The sequence below is a fragment of the Salvia miltiorrhiza genome, chromosome 7 (genome assembly GCF_028751815.1).
Source record: "Salvia miltiorrhiza cultivar Shanhuang (shh) chromosome 7, IMPLAD_Smil_shh, whole genome shotgun sequence".
Lineage (NCBI taxonomy): Eukaryota > Viridiplantae > Streptophyta > Magnoliopsida > Lamiales > Lamiaceae > Salvia > Salvia miltiorrhiza.
Genome location: NC_080393.1, coordinates 43,773,991 through 43,785,516, shown reverse-complemented (window position 1 = coordinate 43,785,516; position 11,526 = coordinate 43,773,991). Strand labels below are relative to the sequence as shown.

Genomic DNA, 11,526 nt, shown 5'->3' with positions numbered 1-11,526 from the left:
GACGAAAGGAGGTGGGATGTGAGAACAAGAGAGTTTGGAGAAGGTAGAAGAGATTGTTCATGTATTGTTGTGTGTTTCTTCAATTTCAAAATTGATTTAGGGTTTATTAATTAGTTTATTTATTTAATTACAAAATAAAAAAAATAAAATTATTAATGAGAAGCCACGTCTGCGCCACATGGTTTTAATTATTCCAACGTGAACCTTTGGTCAAAATAAAATTGATCGAAGCTCCGTCGACATGAAAATTGCAACAAAAATTTAAACTCGTGTATTTTTTTTGGCTTGATTGAAAGTTTAAGTGAAAATTATAATTTCTTTTATCAAAATTAGTGTATTTTTTTTTTATCATAATCCCTTTTAATTATGCCACGTCAACTTTTGGTAAAGATAAAATTGATCGGAGTTCCATCGAGATGAAAATTGCAACAAAAATTTAAATTTATATATTTTTTTGATTTATTTCATGTAAAAATTATAAGTTTTACCCAAACTCGAATATTTTTTGCCATAATCCCAATGCGATTTAATATTTGTAGAACAAGCAAATCGATGATACATAATCTCTACTGCAATCCATTATTCAATTTTTGTACAGGACTTAACATGTTAATTATTATATTCAATTAAATTAATTATGTGAAAAGCATCATCATTTTATCAGCTCAGCTGACACCGAATAATTCATTAAAGTAGCATTTAATACTTTTACTAATAGGCACACACACAGTACGAAAACAACATCTATAAATAAAATAAGAGTAAAATTTTGAAGTAGCCAAAATAAACATAAAATACAATTTATGGTCACACATTGAAAAAACATAAAATTTGGCCATTTTTATTGATTTGGACGTTTTTACCCTTAATAAGGCGAATCGGGTAGGATCAGGCACATGGGTCGCGTGCCGGGTCGGGTTAGGCACTTATGGCACTATTAGTGCCATAAGTGTCAAGATTTTACTTTGGTTTTATTTTGGATTTTCGTTGGCACTTATGACACTAATAGTGCCATAAGTGCCAACGGAAATTCAAAATAAAACCAAGTAAAATGGTCATTTTGGCACTTATGGCACTAATAGTGCCATAAGTGTCATACGTGCAACAGAAACAATAGTAATAGAATAATAAAAATCATAGCTGTATCATCTAAACCCTAAATGGATAATTTAAACTCTAAATGAAACATCTAAACCCTACGAGGAAGTGTTTAAAATGATTCTTTTGGCACTTATAGCACTAATAGTGTCATAAGTACCAACGGAAATTCAAAATAAAACCAAGTAATAAAATGATGCGTATGGCACTTATGGCACTATTAGTGCCATACGCGCAGCGGGCGCTGTCTTTTCCCTGCGAGCGCGCAATTCACCCATAAGCTTCCAGCGGTCGCGCAATCACCCCAACGGCCGAGTAAGAAGGGAAAATTAGGCATACCATCTAATTAATGGCCATATTTTGATGTTTTAATATTAGGGGTCAAAAATTGATTTTCAATCTTTATTAGAGCATCTGCAACGCCTTACTCGAGTGCCTACTCGAGTAAGGCGTTGCCTTCGTGTAGCAGCGTTGCGGGGGGGGGGGGGGGGGTGTGACTCGAGTATTGCTCGAGTGCTCGGGTAGCACTCGAGCGGCGCGTGCTCTGCACGCGCCCGAAATAAAAAAAAATTCCAACGGTTGTTTGCACTATTTTCGAATTTTTCATTTTTTTTCCAACGGCTCTTTTAGCCGTTTGAGCCCTTTTTTTTTTTTCCTCTTCTTTTCTCTCTATAAATAATACTTCTCCCTCACTCATTCATCACAACTCACTTTCATTCATCACAACTCACTCTTTCTTCCTCCTACAATTTTTCTTGCAAAATATCATATTCGTTCTTCCAAAAATGTCGTCACCTGAACATGATTCTTCGCCCGATTCTGACGAAGTCGCAGAAAAGTTCATGGAGTTGGTTGAGTTGCAGAAACAACTGCTTCAATCATACTGCCCCCAACCGGCGCCATAGCCGGCGCGTGTCAAACGTCCCCGATCATACGTCCACCGTGATCGTGAAGAGGCCCATGTACGTCTTATGCAAGACTACTTCATCGACAATCCAACGTACGGCCCTACTTTTTTCTGGCGTCGATTTCGCATGCAGAAGGAGCTGTTCTTGCGCATCGTAGAGGCTGTTCAAGGTGAAGATATTTTCTTCCATATGAGCATTGATGCACTCGGTCGAGATTCTCTTTCTCCTTTGCAGAAATGCACGTCGGCTATCCGCCAATTAGCCACCGGGGTTAGTGCGGATGTTTTCGATGAGTATCTCAAAGTGGCGGACTCAACCGGTCGTGTATGCCTAAAGAAGTTCTGCAAGGCGGTCATACGGGCTTTTGGAGCCCATTACCTGCGCCGTCCAACGCCAACTGACGTGCAACGCCTACTTCATATGTAAGAGGCGAGACATGGTTTTCTCGGGATGCTCGGGAGCTTAGACTGCATGCATTGGGCGTGGAAGAACTGCCCAAAGGCGTGGCACGACGCCTACACACGCGGGGATCAGGGAGAGCCCACCTTGATATTGGAGGCCATTGCCTCTTTCGATTTGTGGATTTGGCACGCCTTCTTCGGCGTCGCTGGTTCAAACAACGACATCAATGTGCTGAATCAGTCGCCTCTCTTCTCCGATGTGTTAGGAGGAACTGCGTCGCCGGTGGTCTTTCATGCCAACCAGCGCGAATACCGGATGGGCTACTATTTGTGTGACGGCATATATCCGGAGTGGCGTTGCTTCGTCAAGAGTCCATCAATGGCAATCAATCCGAAGGAGGCAAGGTTCAAGAAGATGCAAGAATCGGCACGGAAGGATGTCGAACGTGCCTTCGGAGTCCTTCAAGCTCGGTGGGGAATCATTCGAAGTCCGGCGCGCAATTGGTACGTAGAGCACCTGAAGGACATCATGTTGTGTTGTATCATTCTCCACAACATGATTGTGGAGCACGAAGGTGAAGCGGCTGCCAACTGGAGAGATGATGACGGGGCGTCTAGCAGTGCTTCGGCGGAGAGTGCTGGACAAACACCGGTGTCATTCGAGGAATATGTGCGAAGGGATACACTTCTCCGAGATAGACATCTACATGCTCAGCTCCGAAATGATTTGGTGGAGCACCTTTGGGCACGTTTCGGACCTCTAGGGCCAGAGTAGTTAATTTTTAGGAATTGTTTTTATTTTATTTAAGTTTTATGTAATATGTAGGAATTTATAATTAATGCAATTTAAATTTCAAATAAATTGTGTTATTTAAATTTGAACAATTAAATTTACAGGAAAAACATAAAAATCAAAACTAATGTTATCAAGTAGGCTATCAAGTAACCCCAATGCAGCACTACCTACTCAATAACACAACCACTATCAAGTAGGCTATCAAGTAAGCCCATTGCGGATGCTCTTATGACCATTTGGCTAATTGTTTCAATAAATAATTAATAGAGATTAACATAAATTTGAACACGAGGTTAAATTAAATAATAGGCGGCGCGTCGAATGAGGGTTTCTTCCATCTTGCACCTAGGTGCATTGCACCTAGGTGCAATTCGATCGACACGTGTCTTTCTATTTTAATTCTCTTTTTGTTTTTATTATTTACTTTATTTAACTCAACCCTGGTTCCCTTTAGTAGGCCCCACATTCCAGCTGGGCATGTGACTAGGTATTTTATTTTCTTTTTTTTTAATAGTTGGCCCACTATTGGCAAAGCTTCCAAGGGAAGCAAGCTTAGCATTCAATATTTTTTGAATTCAGGAAGTGCGCCTCATTTGGTTTGCATTTAACAAATATTGTGCGAAAAACTGAGGTCGTCATTTTTTTGGTGGGAAGCTTGAAGGCGACTATGTTCGTCATTTTTCATCAATCTTCACCAAGTTCGTCAACGACTGCTTTGGGATCCTTGCCGGAGACATCTTCTTGGCGTTTGAAGGGCTAGAGTTGGGTCCGGCGTTGTTGACGCGTGTTGTTTCCTCTCCAAGCGTTTCGGCCTTTCTAGTTCCGTGGGTTTCCCCTTCCATTGCTGTTTCCCCTCCCGGCGTTGGCTCCGGCGATCTTCGCATTTTGTGAGTCGTTTCGCCGTTCGGTGTTTCCCTTTTTCATTCAATTTTATTTTTCCTTCACTTCGTGTAGTTAGATATTTATAGGTTTTTTAGTTGCAAAATGTTATAGTATGTTTTTTTGCTTCGATTCGGTTTAATTAAGCAAATTAATGGCGAATCGAGCTAGATCTAGTGGGTTTTTTTTACTGATTACCTAGTATTCTAGTTATAACTCAATTGTTGATTGTCGAGGATGGTGTTGGGAAATGTTGAGCTGCCACCCAAGAGAAAACGTTCAGCAAGGATGATCCTGCTGATAGTGATGGTGGAGAGGATGACGAGAGGCCACCACGTTGCCGGCGGTTCTGCCCTCGGCTGTGGCTGACGGTTCGACGATCAGGCTTCACCTTTGGTACCTTCCCCTCCCAAGCTTGTTTCGGAGAGTTGAAATCTTGTCGGTAAGCTCCGCTCCAATCATGGAGCTGCAAAACGTTATCTAAATCCAAAAACGATTCAAATGTTAAATAACATTTTGTCTGAAATTTTTGTAGTATTTTTACTGAAATTTGACCTATATCTTCTAAGCTATGAAATTTGACATATATCCAACAATCAAAGCAGATGATTTGCACAAGCTTCATCACATCGGGCATTGCTCTCAGCTGTTAGGGCTCGAGTTGAATGGTGCAAATAATCAAATGATTTTGACTCCAGAATATGTTGCTGATAGAGGTAGCTTGGACTTTGCTTTGCTTCCTCCTGTGCTGCATGTGATCTTATTTAGGGAATTCCATCTGCATTTTGTCATCAAACTTGAACAAAGTGATTGCTTTTAGTGATCACCCTAAGTTTAGTGATTTATGATAGTAGCCTGCTAAGGTTTTTTAAAGGCATTGGCTATTATGAGAACACAATAAATTATTTCAAACTTGGATTGGAATATACAATTTCAATTTCTCCGTTGTTAGAAATCATTTTCTATTCCTAATAACTCCAACTAATTAGTTATACTTCTTACCTGCTGCCAAACACATAGCAGTCAGTGATTGAAAGGCATGATATAATGATAATGTATTAACAACTTCACATACTTAAACGAACCTAATACTGTTCTAATTTGATATCACATCTTGTTTTCTTTTGAAAGCACTTATATTTTATTTCCTAATTTCATTTCAAGGCATTTGTGTATGCATCTATTATTTTGCTATCTCAAGCAATGAAACCCCAACCTTCATAGGTAATTAGGAAACTTTTCTTCTCTCCGCTGATGTGAAGACTGGATTGGTGCTTGTCGACATCGTTAATAGAAAACATTTCTATTATCATTGCTTTGTATACCAATGCATTTTTATCGTTATCTATTGTTGTAAAGAACATGTGTGCTTCCTGAACATATGTTTTGTACAGAGATCTCGTGTAAGAACAGCCCTTGCTCATTTGTCGAACAATACAATGCATGGAAGATTAATTCTGTCTACTGCTACGGTTGCTGAAAACCAACAATGGTGGTATAAACCAGAAGGTAATGATGGAGTATTCTGCACTTCAGATTCCATTAATGTTTTAGATTTCCGGCAACCTTCAGGCATTGCTTTTAAGATGCCTAAAGTCGGAGTGGATGTGCAGTCAGCTTTCTCACGTGGGGATTCCATCTACATTGGATGTTCTACATTAAGACCAGCTGTGAAAAAGCAATACTCTTCCCAAATCCAACAATTCTCTTTGCGCAAACAAAGGATTTTTAGCACCTACACATTACCTGAGTCAAATGTTGACAGCCACTTCACAGCATTGACCCAAGTTTGGGGAAGTTCAAACTACGTCATGGGAGTTTGCGGACTTGGATCGAGCAATAACTCATTGCCTGTCGTTTTGGCATATTAGCTATTTTAGTTAAAACTTGTTTCTTGGAGTGTTTGTGAGTTGGTTTGTTTGTTTTTTTTTTTTTTTTTTAATGTAACAAGCTTTGTTTGTAATTGTTGTATTATATATCCAGTTTTCTTCTCTTTTGAATCTGATTCTTTGGTGTTTATATGAATATGTGCATCTCTTTCTGTATATTTATTTTCGCAGCCTATTTTCTATTTCTTTTACTCATTTACTGTGTTCAATTCAAGCAAGGAGCCTTTAAAATCTGAAGTAGGCAGCAGATGTAAATTTTCTTCTTAAAACAAAACCAATTTCATTAGTGATAAATGCACATGATAAGTGATAAATGCACAATCTATCACAATCCTAAGATAATACATACAACCATTGGTGATAAGTGATAATCTTTGTTTCAATGGATTCAGTGCTTCAGCAGCTAAGAATCTCCGTCTCAAACACCATTTCTCAAAATAGAGAAGAACCTTGATCCTCGCAAGAATCTTTGTTTCAATGGATTTAGTGCTTCAGCAGCCAAGAATCTGTGTCTCAAACACCATTCCTCATTCCATCAAAAGCTGCAAGAACTTGATCTCTCTTTCTCTGTCTAGCAACAATCTTTACGGTCCAAGGCGTTTCTCTAGCACTTAGAAAGATACAGAGGTACCAATAGGTGCAGGCGGCAAGCCATGAGAGGATGAGTTGCGCTTTATTGCATCATCAGGAGCAGGGCAGGCGCATTCAGAGCTGTTCCGCTCCTGCTTCACAGATTCGGCCAATAGAATTTGGTCGAAATTACAGGACTCAGCAAAAGCATCATAAATAGGTCTCTTTTCAGCCTCTGCTTCGCTGGGATGATCACTGGCCCTCGGGAAACTGCTTTTTGTGTCGCACAGAGTGGCACGAGATGGTTTAAGGTGCAAGCATCAAGTGCAGCATGAAAACAATCCTTCAACATTGTGTGGAATGAAGTATTATGAATCAACAGCCAAAGGTTCACCTCTGTTGAATCAAGGATACATCAACACACATGTAAAAAAATAGCTTACACCATAGAAACAAAGAATCAAATATCATTCTCCTTTTTCAAACATCATATTGAAAAATGCCTCATACAGAAGCCGAAAATATGAAGCCGCCTTCCTTAGCTCGGATTCAAAAGCCTCAAGGCAAGAACAACAGTATAGAAGAATGAAATTCAAGAATAAAGTATACCACAACATAGGCAGTAATTTCCCCCAAACAGACACCAAATAAATGAACTATATATATAGTTTCATGCAATTCAACTTATATAGTCACCACCTAAAAATCATATTTTTCTCTATAAATAACACTATCAAGAGTATCTAACTTCTAAGGGTTCAAATTAAGGGCAAGCTTCACTAAACCAAATTCCCAGCAAGAATTTAAGTCAATCATATCATATTGATTGCATCATTTCATCAAGAACACAAATTTATCACACTAGAAAAAAGTAGTAGATGTAAAATCCCCCCCCCTCTCTCTCACACACACACACAGTCACAGAAAGCTAATGAGCAAAGAAATCATAAACAAGCATAAATTTCAACAAAAATAAAATAGAAATATATACTGAATAGGAAAATTTGTTAGCTTATAATGTAAACCTTGTTTAAGGGATGTGCCATTGCGTTTCTGAAGCTTGCATTCTGCAGAAGCTCTAGAAAAATGAGGCAATGAGGATACCTAAAAAAGGAGGCATCTGATATTTAACTTGGAACATATTAAAGCAAGAACCTGACAAGTAAGAAGCATAGATAAAGGGCCAAGACAACTAATAATGCAAATATCAGACTTGAAACAATTCATCCTTTACTTTATTTTAACTAAGATACACCAACATCTAAGCAATGAGATAAAGACTAAAGCAAAGTAGCATACTTCTAGAATGCAAATCAGACAGTACAAAAGTTGTGATGGAAAGAGAGAACCAATATACTAAAACCTCCAGCATATATGGAAATACATAGCATAATTAATCAGAGAAGCATATTGCATTTGCTTAAAAAACATTCCTTAGATTGGTTGTAACTTGTAAATTCTTCACACTTTCAAAAGTGCAGTAACTGGGTTGTCAAGCTTTGAATACCACATGTTACCTCATAAAATCTACAACATAAACTATAAAACAGTACTGTAGAGAAATATGCAGATCACTACACTATATACAGATTAGGAAATAAGACCATATACTTAAGATATTGCTGGAAAATATATTCCAATACTAAGGAGAAGGAAATCTACATGAGTACACAAAAACTGAGCTACAAAGTTGAAATACTAACAAATATGAGCTCAAACAGGCGCTTGAGCACTAGGTAATCAGTCGAAAAACCACAGATCTAGCTCGTTTCGCCATTAATTTGCCCAACTAAATCGAATCGAAGCAAAAAAAACATATCAACTATAAACAATTTGCAACTCATAAACGCATAAATATCTAACTACACCAAAAAATTAAACTACCTCTTCATCTCCTTCGACTTCTTCTCTTCATCCTCGTCATCGTCGTTTAGGGAGTCGGCGAAATCGCCGGAGGCAACGGCGGGAGACGAAAGAACTTCCAAATCCTACCCTTCAAACGCGGAGCCGAAGACGAAAACCGCAAAAACAAATTCTTTCAACTACAATCGCAACACCGGACAAGAAGAGGAAGAATGTGAAACAAAACCCTAGAGCTGGAATCGCCGGGAGTGGAGATGAAAAACCGCGAAAAAAATGGCTGTAAAAATTATGAAAACTTTACAGAGTGAAATGAAACAAAGCTTCCTTTCAAAAAAAAAAAAAGAAATGAAACAAAGCTTTGCCAAGTGTGGGCCCGGACGGAAGATATTACGAAAATTGCAAACTTGAATAAAAAAAAAAGAAAAAAAAAGAAGAAAATACACAATCACATGCCAGCCGGGCATGTGGGACATACGAATGTAACTTGGGTTGAGTTAAATAAATAAAACAAGAAAACTAAATGCAATTAAAATCAAAGGACACGTGTCGATCGAATTGCACCTAGGTGCAATGCACCCAGGTGCAAGATGGAAGAAACCTCGAATGAGGACGTTTTAGGCAGAGGGGGGCATCATGTGCATTGAATTTGATAGCCGCCACTGATTGACCTGCAATTCACAAATTTGTGTAGATGGTCGTGGTCGGTCACGTGCAACACGTGGTCGATCTGTCTCTAATAATATTCTTCCCATTATTCCCACTACCAATCCATTCATTTTCATCTTCACAAACTTTATCAACTCTCAATTATTATCATTTTTTTTTGGCTCTGCATAACACTCATTTTTTCTTTTTTGTTCTTTTCTGGACCGTAGTTGGATGTACGTAGAATATTCACCACAAATGCCAACTACAATAGGTACCTTTTTCTCATTTTTCCTCAAGAAAATTTAATCGGTTTATATAATCTAGTTGCATGAAATTAAGATATCACCCACAAAAAATACATTTACGAGAATTTTGTGGTGGTTATATAACACGTTTATATAATCAGAAAGTTACACGCGAATGATAATTGATGTTATCCAAATAAAAAATTAAAAAACAAAAAAAAAACCATCAATCTTGTTTTCACTTTTATTTATCTGATATTCGTTAGTTTGTTATTAAAGAAGTTATCTAATTGGTTATTGAATTTTGGATAATATATTAATCGAATCAAAATTCTCGGGTTCGCGTATCCAACAATCGAAAATTTTGGTTATTGGATCGATTTCGGTTATCACTTTTAAAAAATTTTGGGTTTCGATTAACCCGATAATTGATTCGGGTTAACCGAATAACCAAAAATTATTTAATTAATTATTTATATATATATATATATATATATATATTATATACTTCATCCGTCCCACTCCAATAGGCTCACTTCTTTTGGGTACGAAGATTAAGAAAACTTACTTTTTAGTAGGAAAGTGGTAGTAAAGTGGTGTGGTCCACACTAATTAAGTACAACTTTTTTATCCAAAAAGGAAAATGAGCCTATTGGAGTGGGTCATAGGGAATATTTTTTAATTATTAATTAAAAAATTGGTTTTTATCTAAAATAAAATTATGTTATATTTAAAGTATAAGAATGAGCTTTAGTTTAGTGGATAAGTTGCTCTGTGTATTTTCTGGATTCCAGATTTCAAATCATCTAACTAGCAAATTATTGTGAGTTTTAATTTTTTAAATGGGCATTCGGATACCTAAATAACCGAATCAGTTATTGGGTAACCAGACACCTAAAACGGTTCGGGAACGGTTAGTGAAATATGACATATTTCGAAATCGAATAACCGAAAATTTGGGTACAGGTAACCGAACCTGAACCGATCGACAGCCCTATAAAGAACTATTAAAATCTGCTGACTCCGTCCAGATTTATCGATGTGAAATCCGACTTGACATTTTTGTTAAGAAAAATGCAAATAAATAACCTAAACTATATCGTTTACATTGAAATGACGCGTATTATCAGTATTACCCAAAATACTGTAAACCGTAATTTTTATTTTTATTTTTATTTTTCTCCATTGGAAATTGGTTATTGACTCGTATTATCAGTATTACCTAAAATACTGTAAACCGTAATTTTTATTTTTATTTTTTCTTTTGGAAATTGGTTATTGAGTTGGCCAATAGTTGATCAATTTTTGAGTACCGAAAATATTTAATTTAACATAATTAAATGACACATGATCGATCTACGTTTCGAGTAGATGATCGCAGTATATTTATTTCCTCAAAATCGATTTTTGATGAGTGAGAAATAATTGTTTAAAGTTGGGTACTTGAAATATGGAGATATGGGAAAGTGATAAGCATTAAAGAGATATTAATGCTTATCCCACATTGATTTGTGACGATTAAATCCATTATATAAGTTGTTACATCAGTACGTGTAATAAAACTGTATGCACATGTGATGGGTTGCAAAGCCCACACGCGCACCACCGCCACCGCTCGCCCAGCCCCGGCTCCAGCATCCGACCTCGGCCGTGGACTTGGATCTTTGCAATTAGACCATTGGCCCGACTCGTTGGGCCCATTCGTGCACACATAGAGACGTCCCGTTGGGGGACTCGTTGGTCTTCTGTCTCACAACTTAAAACTCTCGTCATTATGGGACAGGAGCGGAGTTACAAGCTGAATTCAAACAGCATAACTATTACACATGTAACTCCCAGCAGCACTTGCATTCCTATTTCATGGGAGTAATGGCTGCAGGCTCCCCATGGATGGTGTATACCTATAAATAGGGCTGTCTAGAGCATGACATTTTACACGCACTACATATCCTTCTCAGTTCTTGATCTTTATTCGGTGCACTGGTGCTCGGTGGACTTGTGGTGCTACTTCCATCGAGACGCAACCGTTTCACCTTTGGAGAAGAATCGCTAAACCCGAGAGCACTACTGTGACGCCCGTGAATGAAGTACGGAGTGATCGCCTGTGCAGAGAGGCACAGACAAGGAGCGGCTCCGATTAAGACTTCTAAGCGGAGGGGCGCAGGGGTGAACCGGAACACACCCGAACGAGAGGGATTCTGAGAATATGCAGGTATGGGACTGCATATT

The 11,526-nt window shown here is 38.1% G+C and overlaps 1 long non-coding RNA gene across 1 annotated transcript; it reads right to left on the bottom strand.

Moving 5' to 3' along the window:
• Nucleotides 1-6,226: 6,226 nt before the first annotated feature.
• LOC130996262 (uncharacterized) lies at nucleotides 6,227-8,914 on the bottom strand. Its single transcript, XR_009092467.1, has 3 exons — nucleotides 8,426-8,914; nucleotides 7,567-7,645; nucleotides 6,227-6,937 (listed from the first exon to the last, which is right to left on the bottom strand). It is a non-coding gene; the product is annotated as an uncharacterized LOC130996262 (long non-coding RNA).
• Between the last annotated feature and the right edge of the window lie 2,612 nt (nucleotides 8,915-11,526).